Raw genomic sequence first — 25,499 nt, forward strand, 5'->3', positions numbered from 1 at the left:
GGTGAACAGCCCAACCCTTGGAACCACCTACAGCTCCAGGTGGCGAAGAGCCGACATCGAGGTGCCAAACCTTCTCGTCGATGTCCCAACTGATTTATTGGCCGTCAGCAGGCTGAAAGACACACCGGGATAGAAATTAGCCCAACATTAAATGGGTCGCTAAAAGGCCGAAAGATGTACATAGTGAAAATTGGCCCATCCATTGAATGGGTCGTTAACAGGCTGAAATCTCATCGGGTCGATATTGAGCCCAAATATATAGTGGGCTGTTAACGGACTCAAACTGACGATGGGCTGCAATGGTGTTAAATCTTTAACGGGGCATTGACGGGCCGAATTGGCACATCTCGTATGGGCCATGGGCTTAAATGGACCTGACACAAGTAGGCCTTATATGGGCCGGCCTGCTAATTTTTTCTGGGCCGGCATTTTCACCAGAATGGGCCACTGTCGGGCCGTGCCACGTGTCGACCTATCATAGGCACATCCTGTCCAATGAGTGGATGACATCCGTCCCAACGGTGAGGCAACACGTGTTTCCTCCGGCCAATGATGATTTTACACGTGGAAAATCCCCATTGGTCTGGGCTGTTAACGGGTTATCAGATCCAAAACCAGACCCGATAGCTTAACGGTGTTCCATTACGGTGGATGCCACGTGTCGGCCACCCTTGACGAAAGCACTTCCGTGACGTGCGATTTATCATCATGGAAGTGGACACTTTCGGGATGATAATTTTGGTAATGTCATGGAACACTTCTACGACAGCACAGGTATGACTATCTCGATTCTGTCATAAAATCGTCATGGATGTACATGCATGACAAAAAACGCGACCTACTGTGACAAACACGTATCATCACAGAAGTGTATTTTTTTGCAGTTTAAGATGCAGCTCAGCTTATGAACTTTCTACAGATGTATCAAAATATTCAAGATCATCACGTGCACGTGCAACTACTCAATGATTTTGTAGAGCATATCTGGACCCACATTGGAAACCAAAGAGCTAATGTTTGAGTTGTGCACTTAAAATAAATTTTATGTAAGAGCTATGTATTTTCGGTAACAGCATTTGTTATTTACGCGTGACATTGGCGTGTATGATGGACGTGCATGGATTTGAGATATGTGGATGCAGGGCACAAGATATGAGGGTCCCGCGAACGTATAGGGGGCGGATTTGCCAAGTCCAGTTGTAGATGCTCTTACTCCGTCGGCACCACCGCCGCTCTGCCCCCTCGAGCGGGTTTAGGGCCATGGAGGCGTGATGGACCTCAGCCTTTGCCGGGGGGAGGGATCATGCTCCATTTTTAGTGAGAGTTTTGAGTTTGGTTAGAGTTTGTGTCTTTCTCAAGGAGACAAGGCGACGACGACTCTCTGAAAGTGCAACTATCCCTAGGTGGTTTTGGTAATTCATAACAACATATAGCTCATTGAGCTAATGCTATTCCAAGACTATTATTTCAGGAAAGCTCAGTGAATGGCATGGCATGGATGATGAAAGTGGATCCCTCAAAACACTAATGACAAAGGATTGGCTCAACTAAAAGCTCAAGACTCTTCATTTTACATTTTAGTGATCCAAGATCACATTGAGTCTATAGGAAAAGCCAATACTATCAAGGAGGGATGAGGTGTTGCTTAATGAGCCTCTTGCTTCATGTGCTTAGTGATATGCTCCAAAACCCTCAGCTACTTTCTCACATCCACAAATGACCTAAACCTAAAGCCAAAATCGGTCACACCGATTCTTCCTATCTAGCGCCACCGAGTTTGAATGTCATAGCCACTGCCACAAACCCTAGGAAAATCGGTCCTACCGATAGGGATCTCGGTCTCACCGAGATGGGATTGTAATCTCTCTGTTTCCCTTCGTAACATTTCGGTCTAACCGAAGTGAGCGATCGATCCCACCGAGATTGCAATGTAAACTCTCTATTTCCCTCTTGTAACATTTTGGTCTCACCGAAAAGAGCAAATCGGTCCCACCGAGTTTACCTGACCAACTCTCTGAAAAGCATATTACCAAAATCGGTCTCACCGAGTTTGTGTAATCGGTCTTACCGAGATTACGTTATGCCCTAACCCCCTCCACCTCCTCTTCATTCGTGGAGAGAGCAATCAGAATAAACCTACACTTCCAACTTACCATTTATGAGAGAGAACCACCTACTCATGTGTTAAGGCCAAGATATTCCATTCCTACCATATGAATCTTGATCTCTAGCCTTCCCCAAGTTGCTTTCCACTCAAATCTTCTTTTCACCAGATCCTCCTATGAGAGAGAGTTGAGTGTTGGGGAGACTATCATTTGAAGCACAAGAGCAAGGAGTTCATCATCAACGCACCATTTGTTACTTATTGGAGAGTGGTGCCTCCTAGATTGGCTAGGTGTCACTTGGGAGCCTCCGACAAGATTGTGGAGTTGAACCAAGGAGTTTGTAAGGGCAAGGAGATCGCCTACTTCATGAAGATCTACCGCTAGTGAGGCAAGTCCTTCGTGGGCGATGGCCATGGTGGGATAGACAAGGTTGCTTCTTCATGGACCCTTCGTGGGTGGAGCCCTCCGTGGACTCGCGCAACCGTTACCCTTCGTGGGTTGAAGTCTCCATCAACGTGGATGTACGATAGCACCACCTATCGGAACCACGCCAAAAACATCCGTGTCTCCAATTGTGTTTGAATCCTCCAAACCCTTCCCTTTACTTTCTTGCAAGTTGCATGCTTTAATTTTCGCTGCCTATACACTCTTTGCATGCTTGCTTTAATTGTGTGATGATTGCTTGACTTGTCCTAAGATAGCTAAAATCTGCCAAACTCTAAAATTGGGAAAAGGTTAAGTTTTTAATTGGTCAAGGAGTCTAATCAACCCCCCCTAGACATACTTCAAGGTCCTACAAGTGGTATCAGAGCTTTGGTCTCCATTTGCTTTGATTTCCATAGCTTTTGGTGGTCATAGCCTTGGTTTCACAACCTAGGAGAGTATGGCGTCTAGTGAGAGAAATTATCACCGTAGAGGTCCTTACTTTGATGGTACAAATTTTGCTAGTTGGAAGCATAAGATCAAAATGCATATTCTCGGACATAACCCCGCCGTTTGGGAAATTATTTGTATTGGCTTGCAAGGTGAATTCTTTGATGGGAGAGAGACGAACCGTGAAGCTAATGCGGAAGAATTGAAGATGCTGCAATACAATGCTCAAGCTTGTGATGTCATCTTCAACGGATTGTGCCCCGAAGAATTCAACAAAATCAGCCGTCTTGAGAATGCAAAGGAAATTTGGGATACTTTGATTAATATGCATGAAGGTACCGACTCCGTCAAAGAATCCAAGTTGGATGTGCTCCAAAGTCAGCTTGACAAGTTCAAAATGAAGGATGGTGAAGGTGTCGCTGAAATGTACTCTAGGCTTGCACTTATCACAAATGAGATTGCCGGCTTAGGGAGTGAAGAGATGACCAACAGATTCATCATCAAGAAGATCCTAACAGAATTGGATGGAAAGTATGATACCGTGTGCACATTGATCCAAATGATGCCAAACTACAAAGATCTCAAGCCAACGGAAGTCATTGGAAGAATTGTTGCTCATGAGATGTCACTCAAGGATAAGGAGGAACTTCACAACAAGTCAAGTGGTGCTTACAAAGCCTCAAGTGAAGCCCCCACATCATCAAGTGAGAAACAAACCTTCGATGAAGAATTGAGCTTAATGGTGAAGAACTTCAACAAATTCTACAAGAGTAGAAGCAAAGAAAGAAGCTCCAAGTCAAGGTCTTACAATGACAAAAGATCTTCTAGCCGAGAGCGAAATTGCTACAATTGTGGGAGACCCGGACACTATTCCAATGAGTGTACGGCACCCTACAAAAGAAGAGAAGATTCTCCAAGAAGAATAAGAAAAAGAGAAGAATCACCATCGAGAGAGAGGAGGAGTAGAGATGATCGTTATGAACGAAGACCCTCACGGAGAAGCAAGGATTCGGAAAGGAAGGACAAGTCATCAAGGAGCTACACAAAATGAAGACATCAAGCTCATGTTGGTGAATGGGATCCGGCTCTGACTCCGACAATCACTCCAAGAGAAGCTATCACTCCGACTCCGAATATACTCAAGATGAAGGTGTTGCCGGTCTAGCACTTGTGTCAACCAACCCCTACAACATATTTGATTCACCAAATGAAGGAATTGGAAGATGCTTCATGGCCAAAGGTCCAAAGGTAATACATCCTGAGTATGTTGATTTCGATAGTGATGAAGATGACTTGCTTGTGGATGATGATTTACTTGTTGACAACTCTAGTGATGGATACTATGATGAAACGTCAATTAATCATGCTAATCAAGATAAAACGAATGATAATGATAAGGAGAAGATTGAGCTTCTAACTAAAGAACTAAACACTCTTAAGTTAGCTCATGAAACTATCTTCGAAGATCATCGAGAACTTTTAAGGGCTCGTGAGAAGTTACGCTTTGAAAAGCTCAATCTTGAGCAAGAGCATGAGTTCTTAAAGGCAATCAATGATGATCTCCGTAATAAAAGTTCTTCTTACATTGCCAAGCGTTTACTCTTATCTACTTACATGCCTCAAGTCAAGTCTAGTAACAAGTACAAGAAAGATCCTTCCTCTAGTAGTAACAATAATAATGTCAAATCCAATATTGTTGCTTCTAGTAGTTCTCTTGATTCCACTAATGATTCTCTTAGCCAAGTTACACTTGAGCAAGAAAATAGCTTATTGAAGGGAATTATAGAGAAAGGTGTTTACAAGAGCCTTGTCGGGAGTAAGCAATTCGAGGAAATTGTACGCAAGCAAGGAAGGCACCGGAAGAATCAAGGTATTGGTTTTGAAAGAAAGTTCAATGCCAATGGAGTTGAGTGGGAAGAAGATCAATACCCCAAGACGAAGTTTGTTCCTCAACAAGAGAAGTATGATCCTACTTCCTTCAAGGGAACACAAGCACAAGATGATCTTCCACCACAAGACCACAAGAACAAAGGCAAGGACAAGCTTCAAGAAGAGATTGATGCATTTCAAGAAGCACCTAAGGCCTCATTCAAGTGGGTTCCCAAGACTACGTCAAGTTCTACTTCATCAAGTACAACTACAACTCCAAGGATTCCCATCAAGATGATGTGGAACCCAAAGAAGAATAACTAGAGAGTTCTTGAGGGTGACTTTGCCAACATTCTTCACTCATATCATTATGGAAAGAACAAGTGCAATCAATTTCCACATCTTGCACTAGTTCAAGGAGTCACAAACCCTCATGTTGGTAAGTCAAGGGACAAGGTAACCTAATGATTTCATGGACATCATCTTGTGTGTGCATCACTCTATGTCCATGGATATTCTTGTTTGTTCCTTGTGGGACTAACCCATGTAGGTAAGTTAAAAGTGCAACTCACTCCAAAGGATTGCTCCAAATGATCTACATCAACATTGTGCATCCACATCTTCAATACCTACATGAAGTCATCATCGACAAAACCCAAGGTTAGTTCATCCCTCTAAAAGGGGATCTCACATCTAGGGGGAGCTTAACTCTAAGCATTGAGTCAAAGCAACTCTAATGGTGTGAACACATCAATGCATTATGTAAAAGTGGTAACCCCACTTGAGCTTAAACGATGAGTATGACCTATGATCAAATGTTTTCATTTGACTCCTAAGTCAATATACTCATATATAGATGACCTAGTCATCGCCAATTGTTTGATAGATGCTAGAATTGGTTGTGCACGCTTTGCCACATATTTCATTTGCCATCTTATTGTGTGAGCATGTTGGTGCATATTTTACTCATTCAAGGACATCCACTTGTTGTTTTGATTGATTGGCTTCTTTTCTTTTTGCCAAGTGGATGGACAAGAATGCCTAAGAACCTTCTCTAGCTATCTATGATTTTCTCGTCTCAAACTCTATTCATGCTACATCACAAAACTTGATCAAGTCAGATTTGAACCACTCTATGTGAGGAGCACTCGGAGTCCCCGATTCGTCATAGGCTTAAACTTCCAAAACTTCTTTGTGATTCTCGGTCTGACCGATTCCTACATTTCGGTCCCACCGAGATCACTAAGTCGATCTAGGTTTTCAATCTCGGTGCAACCGATTTGAACTTTTCGGTCACACCGAGTTGCTGTAACTGTACATAGTTATGCATCTCGGCGCCACCGAGTTGTTCCACTCGGTCACACCGACAGGGTTGGGCTATATATAGTCACGGGCAAAAATTTGGAAATTTCTCCGAACCTCTTCGCCCGCGCAATAGCTCGCTCTGCCATCAGGGTCTCCGAATCGTCTCCTCGTCGCCAGCCGCCTCCTGTCGCTGGTCTCCGCCGCCGTCAACGGAATTCAACCCCGCCATTGCCGCCGTAGCGAGTTCAACGCCAAGCTAGGGTATGGACTCGATCACTGTGCTATCCTCGTCCGATTCCTAGCACATTGTGTTCTTACTGATTCTTGCCACGATTGAAACACTCCTATCCAGTCAATGCAATCCGTAGATTAGATGAGATTCAAAATTTTAGGGTTAGGTTTCCGCCGAAACCATCTCGGACCCGCCGAGTTGAAAAACTCGGTCCCACCGATTTGGCTAATGCCATTGCGCTAGTAACTCTCGGTCTGACCGAGAATTGCTAATCGGTGAGACCCATTTTAAGACTTTGTGAAACCCTAGCAGTCTCGGTGCCACCGAACTAAGACTCGGTCCAACCGAGTTCATCAGTTTAGGTTCCAAAACTGCTTCGGTATCACCGAGTTTGAAAATCGGTCGATCCGAAATGCTTTCTGTGGAAAATTAAAACTGAATTTTTGAATCATTCTTTTGCAAAACTCTCTGCATTTTGTGATGCTCATCCACTCTATCTCATCTATAACTGTTCATAGGGTCAGCAGTCAGTGTTTGCAGCATGTCAGACTAGAGTGACAGCCAGAACAGGTCAGAAGAGCAGGTTCAGATGAGTAAGGGCACTAGTCCCTCAAGTTCTTCTGATGATGGCAGCAGAAGCACTCCAAGCAATCTGCCTAAAGCTGCCGCCAGGCAAAGGAAGAAAAGAACCTCAGATTCTGAGGATGAGGATTATAGAACTGAAGAGGATGAGGCTACCTTCAAGATGGTAGTGCTCAAAAAGGAGTATGGATAAGCAAAGAATACAAAGCCTGGCCTCAATAGGAAGATTCCTGCCAAGAGGACACCTATGCCAAAAGTCAAAAGATCCACTCAAGTGCCTGAATAGACTGAACCCAAAGAGGCACCTGCAAAGAGAGTCACAACTTCCAACCCCAAAAAGGTTCCCACTAGAGAAACTATGAAGTTTGCAATTGAGTCAGAAGATGAAGCTGCTCAGGATAAGAAGAAGAAGAGAGTCAGAACCACTACTGCCCAGGTTCTTGGAAATCCCTCAATGAGGAGAGACTCTCAAGAGGAAGAAGAGGTTGCTGCACCAGCACCCAAGGCACAAAAGCTTATGGGTGATGCTATTAGATCAGGGGCTGCAACATCAAAGCCCAAGGATGCACCCAAAGCTGCCGCCAAGCCCAAGCTTGCACCAAAGAGGAATACCAGGAGTATTCTAGCTGCTGAGAAGAACAAGGCCCCAGTGCCTAATGTTGCTGATGAGGAAGATGAAGAAGGACAAGTTCTGAGGAAGCTCAAGCACAAGATACCAGACCACAATGATGCCCATCCTGTGGCTGAGGACATGAGGATCAGAAAGGACTCAGGGTTGAGGTTGTGGAGGATGACAGATCCATATGCCTCAAGGAGAAGAACTGTTGTTGATTACAGGTTCCACACAAAGGAATAGCAGGACTTCTATGAGACAATCTTATTGGACAAGAAGCCCATAGTGTGTGATATGAGGTGGGTCGACTGGACCTACATGAAAGATAATGAAGAACACTATCCTGGAGTGCAAGACAGTTTTGTTGCTTGTGGAGTTGCTGATTTTGTTGGGCAAAAGCTCACCAACTGGAATGATGAACTTATCATGCAATTCTACTCCACAGCACACTTCTATCCAGATGGAAGGATAGTTGAGGAGTGGGCAAGTCTGATAAATGCCCCAAAGGAGAGTGAAGATGACTTGGATATCTATGCCAAGAAGAAGATGGACCACAATTCCATGGCACACATGTACAAGGAGATCCCAGACAAAGCTATTAAGACACATAAGTTTGGATCAGTCCACTTTCTTCTGTCAGGGCTGCCAACTATCAACTGGATCCTAAGGCACACTCTATTACCTAACTCTGGTGACCACAACATGATTAGAGGGCATGCAATCAACATGTTGCATGTGTTTGATGTGCCACAGAAATTCAAAGTCATGAGCCTTATGGTAGAGACCATTAAGAGGACTGCAGCAGACCAGAAGAGGAGTTGTGGATATGCCCCTCAGATTCAGGAGTTGATTAACTCAAAGATGGGCACAGGCAAATATCTATTGGATAAGGAACACTTTCCTCTCTATCCAGACTTTGAGGACAATGAGGTTGTCATGAATGAGAATGATCCATCATCAGTACAAGCTCAAGAGAAGAAGGAGAAGGCAAGGAAAGAGAAGGCTGCCAAGATGCCAACTCAAGAGGAGGCATCTGAGTATTTCTTGAAGAACAAACAGGAGCAGCTTGGTTACTTGATAGCATCAACTCTGAGGATTGAGAAGGGATTGGCCACCCTCACTCGAAATTAGGAGAGCTTGGAAAGAATCATGGAACTCAAATTCCATGATCTAGATGTCAAAGTAACTGAGATTCAGTCAGTTGTGGAGCAGCTGCAGGATGACATGCAGGAGAGGCAGGGCAAGACTACCACTAATGTATTTGCCAGAGTGCCTAGAGCCCAGAGGTCAGTTGTAGTGCCTGTGACAGACACCAGAGCAACATCATCTGCACCAGCTACAGCCCCCACAGCTCCAGTGCAACCAGCTCCAGCATCAACTCCTCCAGCTCCATCTACTTCAACTGAATCCTGAGAGTCGATCTAGCACTATGCATTTTTTATGAACTTTTTGGTAACTTGTTGCCAAAGGGGGAGAAAAATGTATAGATCATAGGCTTCGAGAGAGAGAGAGTGTTGCTTTTGTTCTCTCTTGCTTTGGTGGTTAAACTTCGTTTGCTTTTGATTGCTTGAGATACTATGCTTGTGAGACATTGATGATCATGTGTTTGATCATAAGCTACACTTATGCATGTTTGATGATATTGTCCTATCTATCCTATGTGATCATTCACTTTGCTTGGTGATGAGTGCATGTATTAAATCTTTATTATTTTGAGCGCTCCACCAAGATGTATGTGACATGGAAGAGTAACCCATGAGCCTAATTCCTTGTGCATTTGCAGTCCAAAGCAAAATTTAAACTATGCACAAATTTAGGGGGAGCTCTTGCTTATCACATACTTCTCAAAGCGACGATGTTGTTAAATCTTATTATCATTTGTTGAAGCTTTGATCTATATGTTGTCATCAATTACCAAAAAGGGGGAGATTGAAAGTGCAACTATCCCTAGGTGGTTTTGGTAATTCATAACAACATATAGCTCATTGAGCTAATGCTATTCCAAGACTATTATTTCAGGAAAGCTCAATGAATGGCATGGAATGTATGATGAAAGTGGATCCCTCAAAACACTTATGACAAAGGATTGGCTCAAGCTCAAAGCTCAAGACTCTTCATTTTACATTTTAGTGATCCAAGATCACATTGAGTCTATAGGAAAAGCCAATACTATGAAGGAGGGATGAGGTGTTGCTTAATGAGCCTCTTGCTTCATGTGCCTAGTGATATGCTCCAAAACCATCAGCTACTTTCTCACATCCACAAATGACCTAAACCTATAGCCAAAATCGGTCACACCGATTCTTCCTATCCGGCGCCACCGAGGTTGAATGTCATAGCCACTACCACAAACCCTAGGAAAATCGGTCTTACCGATAGGGATCTCGGTCTAACCGAGATGGGATTGTAATCTCTCTGTTTCCCTTCGTAACATTTCGGTCTAACCGAAGTGAGCGATCGGTCCCACCGAGATTGCAATGTAAACTCTCTATTTCCCTTTTGTAACATTTCGGTCTCACCGAAAAGAGCAAATCGGTCCCACCGAGTTTACCTGACAAACTCTCTGGAAAGCTTATTACCAAAATCGGTCTCACCAAGTTTGTGTAATCGGTCTTACCGAGATTATGTTATGCCCTAACCCTAACCGAATCGGTTTCACTGAGATGCATGTCAGTCCCACCGAAAATCCTAACGGTCACTAGGTTTGCTAAATCGGTCCGACCGAGTCTGTTGAATCGGTCCCATCGAGTTTGGTAAATTGTGTGTAACAGTTAGATTTTGCGTGGAGGCTATATATACCCCTCCACCTCCTCTTCATTCGTGGAGAGATCCATCAGAATAAACCTACACTTCCAACTTACCATTTCTGAGAGAGAACCACCTACTCATGTGTTGAGGCCAAGATATTCCATTCCTACCATATGAATCTTGATCTCTAGCCTTCCCCAAGTTGCTTTCCACTCAAATCTTCTTTCCACCAGATCCAAATCCTATGAGAGAGAGTTGAGTGTTGGGGAGACTATCATTTGAAGCACAAGAGCAAGGAGTTCATCATCAACGCACCATTTGTTACTTCTTGGAGAGTGGTGTCTCCTAGATTGGCTAGGTGTCTCTTGGGAGCCTCCGACAAGATTGTGGAGTTGAACCAAGGAGTTTGTAAGGGCAAGGAGATTGCCTACTTCGTGAAGATCTACCCCTAGTGAGGCAAGTCCTTCGTGGGCGATGGCCATGGTGGGATAGACAAGGTTTCTTCTTCGTGGACCCTTCGTGGGTGGAGCCCTCCGTGGACTCGCGCAACCGTTACCCTTCGTGGGTCGAAGTCTCCATCAACGTGGATGTATGATAGCACCACCTATCGGAACCACGCCAAAAACATCCGTGTCTCCAATTGCGTTTGAATCCTCCAAACCCTTCCCTTTACTTTCTTGCAAGTTGCATGCTTTAATTTCCGCTGCCTATACACTCTTTGCATGCTTGCTTGAATTGTGTGATGATTGCTTGACTTGTCCTAAGATAGCTAAAATCTGCCAAACTCTAAAATTGGGAAAAGGTTAAGTTTTTAATTGGTCAAGTAGTCTAATCACCCCCCCCCCCTCTAGACATACTTCAAGGTCCTACACTCTCTGAAGATGGAATAAGATCTTCCCTGCTCAGTCCTGTCCCGGGAGTGCATCTACCATTGTCAGAGTGTGTGTGAAGGTGTGTCTCAGGTGGATCTCGCAGATTCATTCAGTGTTGGTATTCGGTGGATCTGTTTGGATACAATCTTTGTTTGTCTTTGTTCGTGTGTTTTCAGATTGGATGCTTTCAATGTATGCTTCTCTTCGTCGGCTACGATTGTTGTTCTGGTGCATTGGTCCTATGGGGTGATGACTTTTCGAGTGACAACTACTACAAGGTTTGTCCGGGGTTTCGGTGAGGGAAAGGTAATGACGGCGGCGCGTCTTCGACTCACTTCAGTGCTTCTAGTCAAGACAGGTGATTGAGGATAAATATATTGGAGAATAAACATGCAACTCAAACCAATGCTAAGTAAGCATCTCATGCAACTCAAACCAACTCAAACCAACGATATCATGAGGATAAACATGCAACTCAAACCAATCATAGAAATTCATCAATCACCGATAGGACAACGAAAATCTACTCAGACATTGTAGGATGGCAGCACATCATTGGATAATAATATGAAGCATAAAGCACCATGTTCAAGTAGAGGGTACAGCGGGTTGCGGGAGAGTGGACCGCTGAATATAGATGGGGGAAGGTGATGGAGATGTTGGTGAAGATGATGGAGGTGTTGGTGAAGATCGCCGTGATGATGATGGCCCCCGGCGGTGTTCCGGCGCCACCGGAAGCAAGGGGGAGAGGGCCCCCCTTCTTCTTCTTCTTCCTTGACCTCCTACCTAGATGGGAGAAGGGTTTCCCCTCTGGTCCTTGGCTCCCATGGCGTGGGAGGGGCGAGATCCCCTCCGAGATTGGATCTATATCTCTGTCTCTCTCCATTTCTGCGTTCTCTGATTCTGCCCCTTCATCATTTCTTTTATATCCGGAGATCCGTAACTCCGATTGGGGTGAATCTTTTGCCCGGATCTTTCTCATAAAATTAGATTTCTTGCGGCAAAAGAAGAGCGTCAAACGCCTTAAGGGGTGCCCAGGAAAGTCCAGGGCGCGCCTGCCTCCCTGGGGCGCGCCCCCCTGTCTCGTGGCCCCCTCGAGCACCGTCTCCCGCTGATTTTTCCTCCCAAAAATCACAAATATTCCAAAATAATTCTTCGTCCGTTTTTATCCCGTTTGGACTCCATTTGATATTGAGTTTCTGCAAAACATAAAACATGCAACAAACAGGAACTGGCACTGGGCACTGGATCAATATGTTAGTCCCAAAAAATAGTATAAAAAGTTGCCAAAAGTATATGAAAGTTGAATAATATTGGCATGGAACAATCAAAAATTATAGATACAACGGAGACGTATCAGAATCCCCAAGCTTAATTCCTGCTCGTCCTCGAGTAGGTAAATGATAAAAAGAATAATTTTTGATGTGGAATGCTACCTAGCATAATCTTGATCATGTAATCTAATCATGGCATGAATATAAGACACGAGTGATTCAAAGCAATAGTCTATCATTTGACATAAAAACAACAATGCTTCAAGCATACTAATAAAGCAATTATGTCTTATCAAAATAACATAGCCAAAGAAAGCTTATCCCTACAAAATCATATAGTTTGGCCATGCTTCATTTTCGTCACACAGAATGCTCCCATCATGCACAACCCCGGTTTCAGCCAAGCAATTTGTTCATACTTTTTAATGCGCTTCAGCCTTTTCAACCCTCACGCAATACATGACCGCAAGCCATGGACATAGCACTATGGGTGGAGTAGAGTATGATGATGGAGGTTGTGTGGAGAAGACAAAAATGGAGAAAGTCTCACATCGACGCGGCTAATCAACGGGCTATGGAGATGCCCATCGATTGATGTCAATGCGAGGAGTAGGGATTGCCATGCAACGGATGCACTAAGAGCTATAAGTGTATGAAAGCTCAAACTGGAAACTAAGTAGGTGTGCATCCAACTTGCTTGCTCATGAAGACCTCCGGCGTTTGAGGAAGCCCATCATCAGAATTTACAAGCCAAGTTCTATAATGAAAATTTCCACTAGTATATGAAAGTGATAACTCAAGAGACTCTCTATATGAAGAACATGGTGCTACTCTGAAGCGCAAGTGTAGTAAAAGGATAGTAACATTGCCCCTTCTCTCTTTTTCTCTCATTTTTTTATTTTCTTCCCTTTTTCTATTTTTTTGTGGGCTTCTTTGGCCTCTTTTTTTATTTGGGCTTCTTTGGCCTCTTTTATATTTCATAAAGTCCAGAGTCTCATCCCGACTTGTGGGGGAATCATAGTCTCCATCATCCTTTCCTCACTGGGGCAATGCTCTAATAATTATGATCATCACACTTTTATTTACTTAGAACTCAATGTTACAACTCGATATCTAGAACAAAGATATGACTCTATATGAATGCTTCCGGCGGTGTACCGGGATGTGCAATGATCTAGCATAGCAATGACATCAAAAAATAGACAAGCCATGAAAACATCATGCTAGCTATCTTACGATCATGCAAAGCAATATGACAATGAATGCTTAAGTCATGTATATGATGATGATGGAAGTAGCATGGCAATATATCTCGGAATGGCTATGGAAATGCCATAATAGGTAGGTATGATGGTTGTTTTGAGGAAGATATAAGGAGGCTTATGTGTGATAGAGCGTATCATATCACGGGGTTTGGATGCACCGGCAAAGTTTGCACCAACTCTCGAGGTGAGAAAGGGCAATGCACGGTACCGTAGAGGCTAGCAAATTGCGGAAAGGTAAGAGTGCGTATAATCCATGGAATCAAATTAGTCATAAAGAACTCATATACTTATTGCAAAAGTCTACTTGCCCTCGAAGCAAAGTACTACTACACATGCTCCTAGGGGAAGGGTTGGTAGGAGTTAACCATCGCGCGATCCCGACCTCCACTCATAAGGAAAGCAATCAAAGAACACCCCATGCTTCAAATTTTTCACACAATGGTTACCACACGTGCATGCTACGGGACTTGCAAACCTCAACACTAGTATTTCTCAATTTCACAATTACCACACTAGCACGACTCTAATATCACCACCTTTATATCGCAAAACTATTGCAAGGAATCAAACATATCATATTCAGTGATCTACAAGTTTTATGTAGGATTTTATGACTAACCATGTGAATGACCAATTCATGTCATCTCTCTAAATAGATATAAGTGAAGCAAGAGAGTTTAATTCTTTCTACAAAAGATATGCCCACGCTCTAACAAATATAAGTGAAGCAAAAGAGCATTCTACAAATGGCGGTTTTCTATGTGAAGATAAATAGGCAATCCATACTTCAAATGATATAAGTGAAGCACATGAAGCATTCTATAAAGCCATACTCAAAAGATTTAAGTGAAGTGCAATGAGCATTCTATAAATCAACCAAGGACTATCTCATACCAGCATGGTGCATAAAATAAAAGTGAAAACTAAATGCAAAAGACGCTCCAAGACTTGCACATATCGCATGAACGAAACGAATACATACCGATACTTGTTGAAGAAAGAGGGGATGCCTTCCAGGGCATCCCCAAGCTTAGACGCTTGAGTCTCCTTGAATATTTACTTGGGGTGCCATGGGCATACCCAAGCTTGATCTCTTGCCTCTCCTCCTTTTCCTCATATCGAGACTTCCTCGATCAAACACTTCATCCACACAAAACTTCAATAGAAAACTCAGTAAGATCCGTTAGTACAATAAAGCAAATCACTACTCTAAGTACTGTTGCAAACCAAATCATATTTTGTTTTTGCATTGTGTCTACTGTAATATAGATTTTCCATGGCTTAATCCACTGACAGAAATTGATAGTTTCATTAAAACAAGTAAACTATGCATCAAAAAAAGAATATGTCAAAAACAGAATAGTCTGTAGCAATCTGAACATTCATCATACTTCTGGTACCCCAAAATTTCTACCAAAATTATTAAAAATAATCAAGTTGTATAGCAATAGAGTGCAAAAAGAATTAGAACCGTTTGACGTTCCAGTTAAAAATGTAAATCGTGCACTACAGCCAAAGTTTTTGTCCTGCACCGTACAAACCAACAAGCATTGTAAACATCCTAAAGGCAAACCTTGGCACATTATTTTTATAATACAATGGAATTGTACAAGGGGATAATTATTTTTGATGGAAAGTTTCTGTAATTAAGATTCACAAAGTTTCCATGAGCATGAACAAAGTTCAAGGAGCTCTCCCACTTCAACAATGCTTGTCTTTCTCACTTTCGCTTTCCTTTTTGAAAAGTTTTGGGTTCCCCTCTTTATTTTTTTGTCTTTAAACTATATGAAAGCACTCAATATAAATAAATGACTCTCTAAAACTTCCGGGTTGTCTCCCTGGCAGCGCTTCTTTAAAGCCATTAAGCTAGGCATATAGTGCTCAAGTAATGAATCCACCTGGATCCCAAGGTATATCAAAGCCAATTTTAATTAACAATGATTTGTAATTTAGTAGTGAGCATAAAGTAACATAAAGTAACATATATCAAGCAACAACGAAGTCTAACTCTCTTTCTATGCATCGGCATGTCATAAAAGAACAATTCATGCACACCAAGTAAAGGCCAATGCATAGTATAAGCAGTTTCTTGCAATTTTATTGTATTAGAAACATAAAGAGGCGGAGATATAGTTCCTCTCTCATAATAATTGCAAGTAGGAGCAGAAAGCACATGCATATTATATTTATCAAAATCATCATGTGCAACGGTAAAAGGCAACCCATCAACATAATCCTTAATAAGCACAAACTTCTCCGATATAGTGTAGTTTGGAGAATTCAAAAAGATAATAGGACTATCATGCGTGGGTGCAATAGCAACAATTTCATGTTTAACATAAGGAACTATAGCAAGTTCATCTCCATAAGCATAATTCATATTGGCATCTTGGCCACAAGCATAGCAAGCATCATCAAAAAGGGATATTTCAAGAGAATCAACAGGATCATAACAATCATCATAGCAATCATCCTTCGGTAAGCACGAAGGGAAATTAAACAATGTATGAGTTAAAGAGTTACTCTCATTAGAAGGTGGGCACGGGTAGCTAATCTGCTCTTCCTCCTTTTGTTCTTCGCTCTCCTCGTCATCTTTTTCATCCAATGAGCTCACAGTTTCATCAATTTCTTCTTCCATAGCTTCCTGCAAAATATTAGTTTCTTCTTGGACAGCGGAGACTTTCTCAATAAATGCATCAATATTGGAATTATATTCATAATTTTCATAGCAATATCTAAGTATAGCAAAATTTTCAGGTCTATAAACTGAATCATCGAAATCTTCAAACGTTTTAAAGATAGATTCAATCTCATAAGCACCCATAAAAGCAACAAATTCTTCTATTTGTTCCACATCATAGTAATCATATATGCCATTAGCATAAGAAGCTAAGGTTTTATCATCATTAAATTTGCATGAAAAGGGAAGGTGTGGAGCCTTCATCCTAGAGCAACAAGTATAATCATGTCTCAAGCATAGATCCCGAGCATACCAACACAACATATTAATTTGATCCCATAATAGTTTCCCTTTTTGTGTCAAGCGATAATCCCTGAAGTATTCATGTTGATCCAACGTGTCTCCCATAACAAAATTGAATGGGGTTTTCTCAGGATTATTAAAGTAGTACATAATTTCTTTCACATAACGAGCATAGAGGGTTTTAGGAGGTTCCCCATCTCCAGGAGTAGCAAGTACACCTAATTTTTTTGGTATTTCGTGTTCCATATTCATAATTAAAGATAGAGAACAACTTAGAACAGAAAATAAAAATTACTTAGTGATAAAGCAAACAAGCACACACGAGAATATTCACCCCATGCTATGACTCCCCGGCAACGGCGCCAGAAAAAGGTCTTGATAACCCACAGGTGTAGGGGATAATTGTAGCCTATTTCAATAAGTAAGAGTGTCGAACCCAACGAGGAGCTAAAGGAAGAACAAATACCCTCTCAAGTCCTATCTGCCATTGATACGACTCTACTCATGCTTAGTGCTCGCTTTACCTAGAACAAGTATGAAACTAGAAGTACTTTGTAGGTGTTGTTGGATAGGTTTGCAAGAATATAAAGAACGCGTAAATAAAAAGTAGGGGATGTTTATATAAAGAAGCAATAAAGTAAATATAGCGAGTGTGGAAAAGTGGTGGTAGGAGTTGTGAAATTGTCCCTAAGCAATTGACTACGTTACTAGACCGGTAATCACTATTGCAATTCTATTTGAGGGAGAGACATAAGCTAACATACTTTCTCTTCTTGGATCATATGCACTTATGATTGGAACTCTAGCAAGCATCCGCAACTACTAAAGATCATTAAGGTAAAACCCAACCATAGCATTAAATTATCAAGTCCCCTTTATCCCATACGCAAACAACCTACTTACTCGGGTATGTGCTTCTGTCACTCACGCCACCCACCATAAGCAAATCATGAACATATTGCAAACCCTACAGCGGGGATCACTCATGCTTGCACGACACGGAGGGCACAATAGGACAGCACCAATAATAAAACATGCAACTCAAACCAATCATAGCAATTCATCAATCACCGATAGGACAACGAAAATCTACTCGAACATCATAGGATGGCAACACATCATTGGATAATAATATGAAGCATAAAGCACCATGTTCAAGTATAGGGTACAACGGGTTGAGGGAGAGTGGACCGCTGAATATAGATGGGGGAAGGTGATGGAGATGTTGGTGAAGATGATGGAGGTGTTGGTGAAGATCGCGGTGATGATGATGGCCCCCGGTGGCATTCTGGCGCCACCGGAAGCAAGGGGGAGAGGGCCCCCCTTCTTCTTCTTCTTACTTGAACTCCTCCCTAGATGGGAGAAGGGTTTCCCCTCTGGTCCTTGGCTCCCATGGCGTGGGACGGGCGAGAGCCCCTCCGAGATTGGATCTATCTCTCTGTCTCTCTCCGTTCTCTGATTCTGCCCCTTCACTTTTTCTTTTATATCCGGAGATCCGTAACTCCGATTGGGGTGAATCTTTCGCCCAGATCTTTCTCATAAAATGAGCTTTCTTGCGGCAAAAGAAGAGCGTCAACCACCTTACGGGGTGCCCAGGAGGGTCCAGGGCACGCCTGCCTCCCTGGGACACGCCCCTGTCTTGTGGCTCCCTCGGGCACCGTCTCGTGTTGATTTTTCCTCCCAAAAATCACAAATATTCCAAACTAATTCTCCGTCCGTTTTTATCCCGTTTGGACTCCGTTTGATATTGGGTTTCTACAAAACATAAAACATGCAACAAACAGGAACTGGCACTGGGCACTGGATCAATATGTTAGTCCCAAAAAATAGTATAAAAAGTTGCCACAAGTATATGAAAGTTGAATAATATTGGCATGGAATAATCAAAAATTATAGATATGACGGAGACGTGTCACTACTTCAGGTTCCTCGACAGGTATTGCAGGCTCTGTGACTGGTGCTTCTAGTGCTGAGCGACCACCATCTAAACACTCAGGTACATCCCCATGGGTTCTGGATTCTGGAGCTTCATTTCATATGTCCTCCGATTCTTCTGTCTTGTCCTCTCGTAGATCTCTCAATTTTCCTATTAATGTTCTTACTACTTATGGTACTCCTCTTTCTGTTGTGAGTCGAGGCACTCTTGCCACTTCTTCCTTTTGTGTTCCAGATGTTTCTCATGTGCCTCGCCTTACCATGAACCTATTTTTCACGGGACAGCTTACTGATTCTGGTTGTCGTGTCATTCTTGACGTTGATTCTTGCACTATTCAGGATTGCCACACGAAGGCTCTGGTTGGGGCTGGCCCACGCCGCCATGATTTTTGGGAGCTTTGGGAGTTGGACTGGCTTAATGTTCCTTCCGCTACCACACAATCGCCAGTCCATCTGCCTTCATTGCTTCAGCCACCAGCTCCTTCCAGCAGTGGCATCATCGACTTGGTCACGTTTGTGGTTCTCGACTATCGCCTTTAGTTCGTCGTGGTCTTCTAGGGCCTATCTCAGGAAATGTCTCCTTATAGTGTCAGGGTTGTAGGCTTGGTAAACAAGTTCAGTTACCTTATCCTACTAGCGAGTCGGTGTCTCAGCGCCCTTTTGATTTAGTACATTTAGATGTGTGGAGTCCGGCTCCCTTCTCTTCCAAAGGGGGCCATCGCTACTATATTATTTTTATAGATGATTTCTCTCGCTACACTTGCCTTTATTTCATGTCTTCTCGTAGCGAGGTTCTCTCTATTTATAAGCGTTTTGCGGCCATGGTCCACACTCAGTTCTCTACACCTATTTGTTTGTTTTGTGCTGATTCTGCTGGCGAGTATAATGTTGCATGGTTTTTTTGCTGAGGAGGGTACTCTTGCTCAGTTCTCTTGTCCCAGTGCTCACGCTCAGAATGGCGTGGCTGAGCGCAAGCATCGTCACCTTCTTGAGACAGCTTGTGCAATGATGATTGCCGCCTCTCTTCCGCCTCATTTCTAGGCTGAGGCTGTCTCCACTGCCACATATCTCATAAACATTCAACCCTCATCTGCTCTATAGGGAGGTATTCCTCTAGAGCATCTTTCCGATCATTCTCCCAATTATTCCGCTCTACGGTTGTTTGGTTGTGTTTGTTATGTTCTCCTTGCCCCCCGAGAACGCACCAAACTAACCGCTCAGTCTGTCGAGTGTGTTTTTCTGGGCTATAGTGATGAGCATAAGGGTTATCGGTGTTGGGATCCTGTCGGTCAATGGATGTGTATTTCTAGGGCTGTGACTTCTGATGAGTCTCGTCCATTCTACCCACGACCATCCTCTTCAACCTTTTTAGTAGAGGATATCTCTTTTCTACATTTCCTGATACACCTCCCTCTGTGCCTCATATCCCTACTCCTCCTTATCTCTTTTCTCACGTTTCCTGATACACCTCCCTCTGTGCCTCATATCCCTACTCCTCCTTCTCATCCCACTATTGCTCCTTCTCGTCCCACTATTGCAGATCCGACACCGTCTTCTCCTATCGTTTCTTCTCCTTCCTTATTGCATGACACTCCTGTTGGGGAACGTTGCAGAAAACAAAAAATTTCCTACTCGTTTCACCAAGATCATCTAGGAGTTCATCTAGAAACGAGTGATCAGATGCATCTACATACCTTTGTAGATCGCGCACGGAAGCGTTCAGAAGAACGGTGATGATGTAGTCGTACTCGACGTGATCCAAATCACCGATGACCAGCGCCGAACGGACGGCACCTCCGCGTTCAACACACGTACGGAACAGCCACGTATCCTCTTCTTGATCCAGCAAGGGAGGGAGGAGAGGTTGAGGGAGATGGCACCAGCAGCAGCACGACGGCGTGGTGTTGATGGAGCTGCAGTACTCCGGCAGAGCTTCGCTAAGCACTATGGAGGTGGAGGAGGTGTTGAGGAGGGAGAAGGAGGCAACCAAAGGCCAGGGCGTTCAGGTATGAAGTCCCTCCTCTCCCCCCACTATATATAGGGGTGCCAAGGGGGGTGGCCGGCCCTAGGAGATCCAATCTCCTAGGGGGTGCGGCGGCCAAGGGGGGGTTTCCCTCCCCCCAAGGCACCTAGGAGGTGCCTTACCCTCCTAGGACTCTTTCCCCCTTGAACCCTAGGCGCATGGGCCTATGTGGGGCTGGTGCCCTTGGCCCATTAGGCCAAGGCGCACCCCCTTACAGCCCATGTGGCCCCCCGGGACAGGTGGACCCACCCGGTGGACCCCCGGGACCCTTCCGGTGGTCCCGGTACAATACCGATAACCCCGAAACTTGTCCCGATGTCCGAAACAGGACTTCCCATATATAAATCTTTACCTCCGGACCATTTCGGAACTCCTCGTGACGTCCGGGATCTCATCCGGGACTCCGAACAACATTCGGGTTACTGCATATACATATCCCTACAACCCTAGCGTAACCGAACCTTAAGTGTGTAGACCCTACGGGTTCGGGAGACAAGCAGACATGACCGAGACGACTCTTCGGTCAATAACCAACAGCGGGATCTGGATACCCATGTTGGCTCCCACATGCTCCACGATGATCTCATCGGATGAACCACGATGTCGAGGATTCAATCAACCCCGTACGCTATTCCCTTTGTCTATCGATATGTTACTTGCCCGAGATTCGATTGTCGGTATCCCAATACCTCGTTCAATCTCGTTACCGGCAAGTCACTTTACTCGTACCGTAATGCATGATCCCGTGACCAGACACTTGGTCACTCTGAGCTCATTATGATGATGCATTACCGAGTGGGCCCAGTGATACCTCTCCGTCATACGGAGTGACAAATCCCAGTCTTGATCCATGTCACCCAACAGACACTTTCGGAGATACCCGCAGTCTACCTTTATAGTCACCCAGTTACTTTGTGACGTTTGGCATACCCAAAGCACTCCTACAGTATCCGGGAGTTACACGATCTCATGGTCTAAGGAAAAGATACTTGACATTAGAAAACTCTAGCAAACGAACTATACGATCTTGTGCTATGTTTAGGATTGGGTCTTGTCCATCACATCATTCTCCTAATGATGTGATCTCGTTATCAATGACATCCAGTGTCCATAGTCAGGAAATCATGACTATCTGTTGATCAACGAGCTAGTCAACTAGAGGCTCACTAGGGACATGTTGATGTCTGTTATTCACACATGTATTACGATTTCCAGATAACACAATTATAGCATGAATAAAGACAATTATCATGAACAAGGAAATATAATAATAATGCTTTTATTATTGCCTCTAGGGCATATTTCCAACAGTCTCCCACTTGCACTAGAGTCAATAATCTAGTTACATTGTGATGAATCGAACACCCATGGAATTCTGGTGTTGATCATGTTTTGCTCTAGGGAAAGGTTTAGTCAACGGATCTGCTACATTCAGGTCCGTATGTACTTTACAAATCTCTATGTCTCCATCTTGAACATTTTCACGAATGGAGTTGAAGCGACGCTTGATGTGCCTTGTCTTCTTGTGAAACCTGGGCTCCTTGGCAAGTGCAATAGCTCCAGTGTTGTCACAGAAGAGCTTGATCGGCCCCGACGCATTGGGTATGACTCCTAGGTCGGTGATGAACTCCTTCACCCATATTGCTTCATGTGCTGCCTCCGAGGCTGCCATGTACTCCGCTTCACATGTAGATCCCGCCACGACGCTTTGCTTGCAACTGCACCAGCTTACTGCCCCACCATTCAAAATATACACGTATCCGGTTTGTGACTTAGAGTCATCCAGATCTGTGTCGAAGCTAGCGTCGACGTAACCCTTTACGACGAGCTCTTCATCACCTCCATAAACGAGAAACATTTCCTTAGTCCTTTTCAGGTACTTCAGGATATTCTTGACCGCTGTCCAGTGTTCCTTGCCAGGATTACTTTGGTACCTTCCTACCAAACTGACGGCAAGGTTAACATCAGGTCTGGTACACAGCATGGCATACATAATAGAACCTATGGCTGAGGCATAGGGGATGACGCTCATCTCTTCTATATCTTCTGCCGTGGTCGGACACTGAGCTGAGCTCAATTTCACACCTTGTAACACAGGCAAGAACCCTTTCTTGGATTGATCCATATTGAACTTCTTCAATATCTTATCAAGGTATGTGCTTTGTGAAAGACCTATGAGGCGTCTTGATCTATCTCTATAGATTTTGATGCCTAATATATAAGCAGCTTCTCCAAGGTCCTTCATTGAAAAACTTTTATTCAAGTAGGCCTTGATGCTGTCCAAGAGTTCTATATCATTTCCCATCAAGAGTATGTCATCTACATATAATATGAGAAATGCTACAGAGCTCCCACTCACTTTCTTGTAAACGCAGGCTTCTCCATAAGTCTGTGTAAACCCAAACGCTTTGATCATCTCATCAAAGCGAATGTTCCAACTCCGAGATGCTTGCACCAGCCCATAAATCGAGCATTGGAGCTTGCACACTTTGTCAGCATTTTTAGGATCGACAAAACCTTCTGGCTGCATATATACAATTCTTCCTTAAGGAAACCATTAAGGAATGCCGTTTTGACGTCCATTTGCCATATTTCGTAATCATAGAATGCGGCAATTGCTAACATGATTCGGATGGACTTCAGCTTCGCTACCGGTGAGAAAGTCTCATCGTAGTCAACCCCTTGAACTTGTCGATAACCCTTAGCGACAAGCCGAGCTTTATAGACGGTCACATTACCATCCGCGTCTGTCTTCTTCTTAAAGATCCATTTATTTTCTATGGCTCGCCGTTCAACGGGCAAGTCAGTCAAAGTCCATACTTCGTTCTCATACATGGATCCTATCTCGGATTTCATGGCTTCTAGCCATTTGTCGGAATCTGGTCCCGCCATCGCTTCTTCATAGTTCGAAGGTTCACCGTTGTCTAACAACATGATTTCCAAGACAGGGTTGCCGTACCACTCTGGTGCGGAACGTGTCCTTGTGGACCTTCGAATTTCAGTAGGAGCTTGATCAGAAGTATCTTGATCATTATCATTAACTTCCTCTCTAGTCGGTGCTGGCACCTCAGGAACATTTTCTTGAGTTGCGCCATTTTCCGGTTCAGGAGGCAATACTTAATCAAGCTCTACTTTCCTCCTAGTTACTTCTTTCGAGAGAAACTCTTTCTCCAGAAAGGACCCATTCTTGGCAACAAAGATCTTGCCTTCGGATCTGAGGTAGAAGGTGTACCCAATAGTTTCTTTTGGGTACCCTATGAAGACGCATTTTTCCGATTTGGGTTCGAGCTTTTCAGGTTGAAGTTTCTTGACATAAGCATCGCATCCCCAAACTTTTAGAAACGACAGCTTAGGTTTCTTCCCAAACCATAATTCATACGGTGTCGTCTCAACGGATTTCGACGGAGCCCTATTTAAAGTGAATGCGGCAGTCTCTAAAGCATAGCCCCAAAAAGAAAGCAGTAAATCGGTAAGAGACATCATAGATCGCACCATATCTAACAGAGTGCGATTACGACGTTCGGACACACCATTACGCTGAGGTGTTCCAGGCGGCGTGAGTTGTGAAACTATTCCACATTTTCTTAAGTTTGCCCCAAACTCGTGACTCAAGTATTCTCCTCCACGATCTGATCGTAGAAACTTGATTTTCCTGTCACGTTGATTTTCAACCTCATTCTGAAATTCCTTGAACTTTTCAAAGGTTTCAGACTTGTGTTTCATTAAGTAGATATACCCATACCTACTTAAATCATCAGTGAGGGTGAGAACATAACGATAGCCACCGCGAGCCTCAACACTCATTGGACCGCACACATCGGTATGTATGATTTCCAATAAGTCGGTTGCTCGCTCCATTGTTCCTGAGAACGGAGTCTTAGTCATTTTACCCATAAGGCATGGTTCGCACGTGTCAAATGATTCATAATCAAGAGACTCTAAAAGTCCATCAGCATGGAGCTTCTTCATGCGTTTGACACCTATGTGACCAAGGCGGCAATGCCACAAGTATGTGGGACTATCATTATCAACTTTACTTCTTTTGGTACTCACATTATGAACATGTGTAGCATCACGTTCGAGATTCATAAAGAATAAACCATTCACCATAGGAGCATGACCATAAAACATATCTCTCATAAAAATGGAACAACCATTATTCTCAGATTTAAAAGAGTAGCCATCTCGAATTAAACGAGATCCCGATACAATGTTCATGCTCAAAGCTGGCACTAAATAACAATTATTAAGGTTTAAAACTAATCCCGAAGGGAGATGCAGAGGTAGCGTGCCGACGGCGATCACATTGACCTTGGAACCATTCCCGACGCGCATCGTCACCTCGTCCTTTGCCAGTTTCCGCTTATTCCACAGCCCCTGCTTTGAGTTACAAATGTGAGCAACTGCACCGGTATCAAATACCCAGGAGTCACTACGGGCACTAGTAAGGTACACATCAATTACATGTATATCACATATACCTTTGGTTTTGCCGGCCTTCTTATCCGCTAAGTACTTAGGGCAGTTCCGCTTCCAGTGACCGCTTCCCTTGCAATAAAAGCACTCAGTCTCGGGCTTGGGTCCATTCTTTGGCTTCTTCCCGGCAGCTTGCTTGCCGGGCGCGGCAACCTCCTTGCCGTCCTTCTTGAAGCTCTTTTTACCCTTGCCTTTCTTGAACTTAGTGGTTTTATTGATCATCAACACTTGATGTTCCTTCCTGACTTCTACCTCCGCTGATTTCAGCATAGCAAATACTTCAGGAATGGTCTTTTCCATCCCCTGCATATTGAAGTTCATCACAAAGCTCTTGTAGCTTGGTG

Source organism: Triticum dicoccoides, chromosome 6B, assembly GCF_002162155.2.
Source record: "Triticum dicoccoides isolate Atlit2015 ecotype Zavitan chromosome 6B, WEW_v2.0, whole genome shotgun sequence".
Classification (NCBI taxonomy): domain Eukaryota; kingdom Viridiplantae; phylum Streptophyta; class Magnoliopsida; order Poales; family Poaceae; genus Triticum; species Triticum dicoccoides.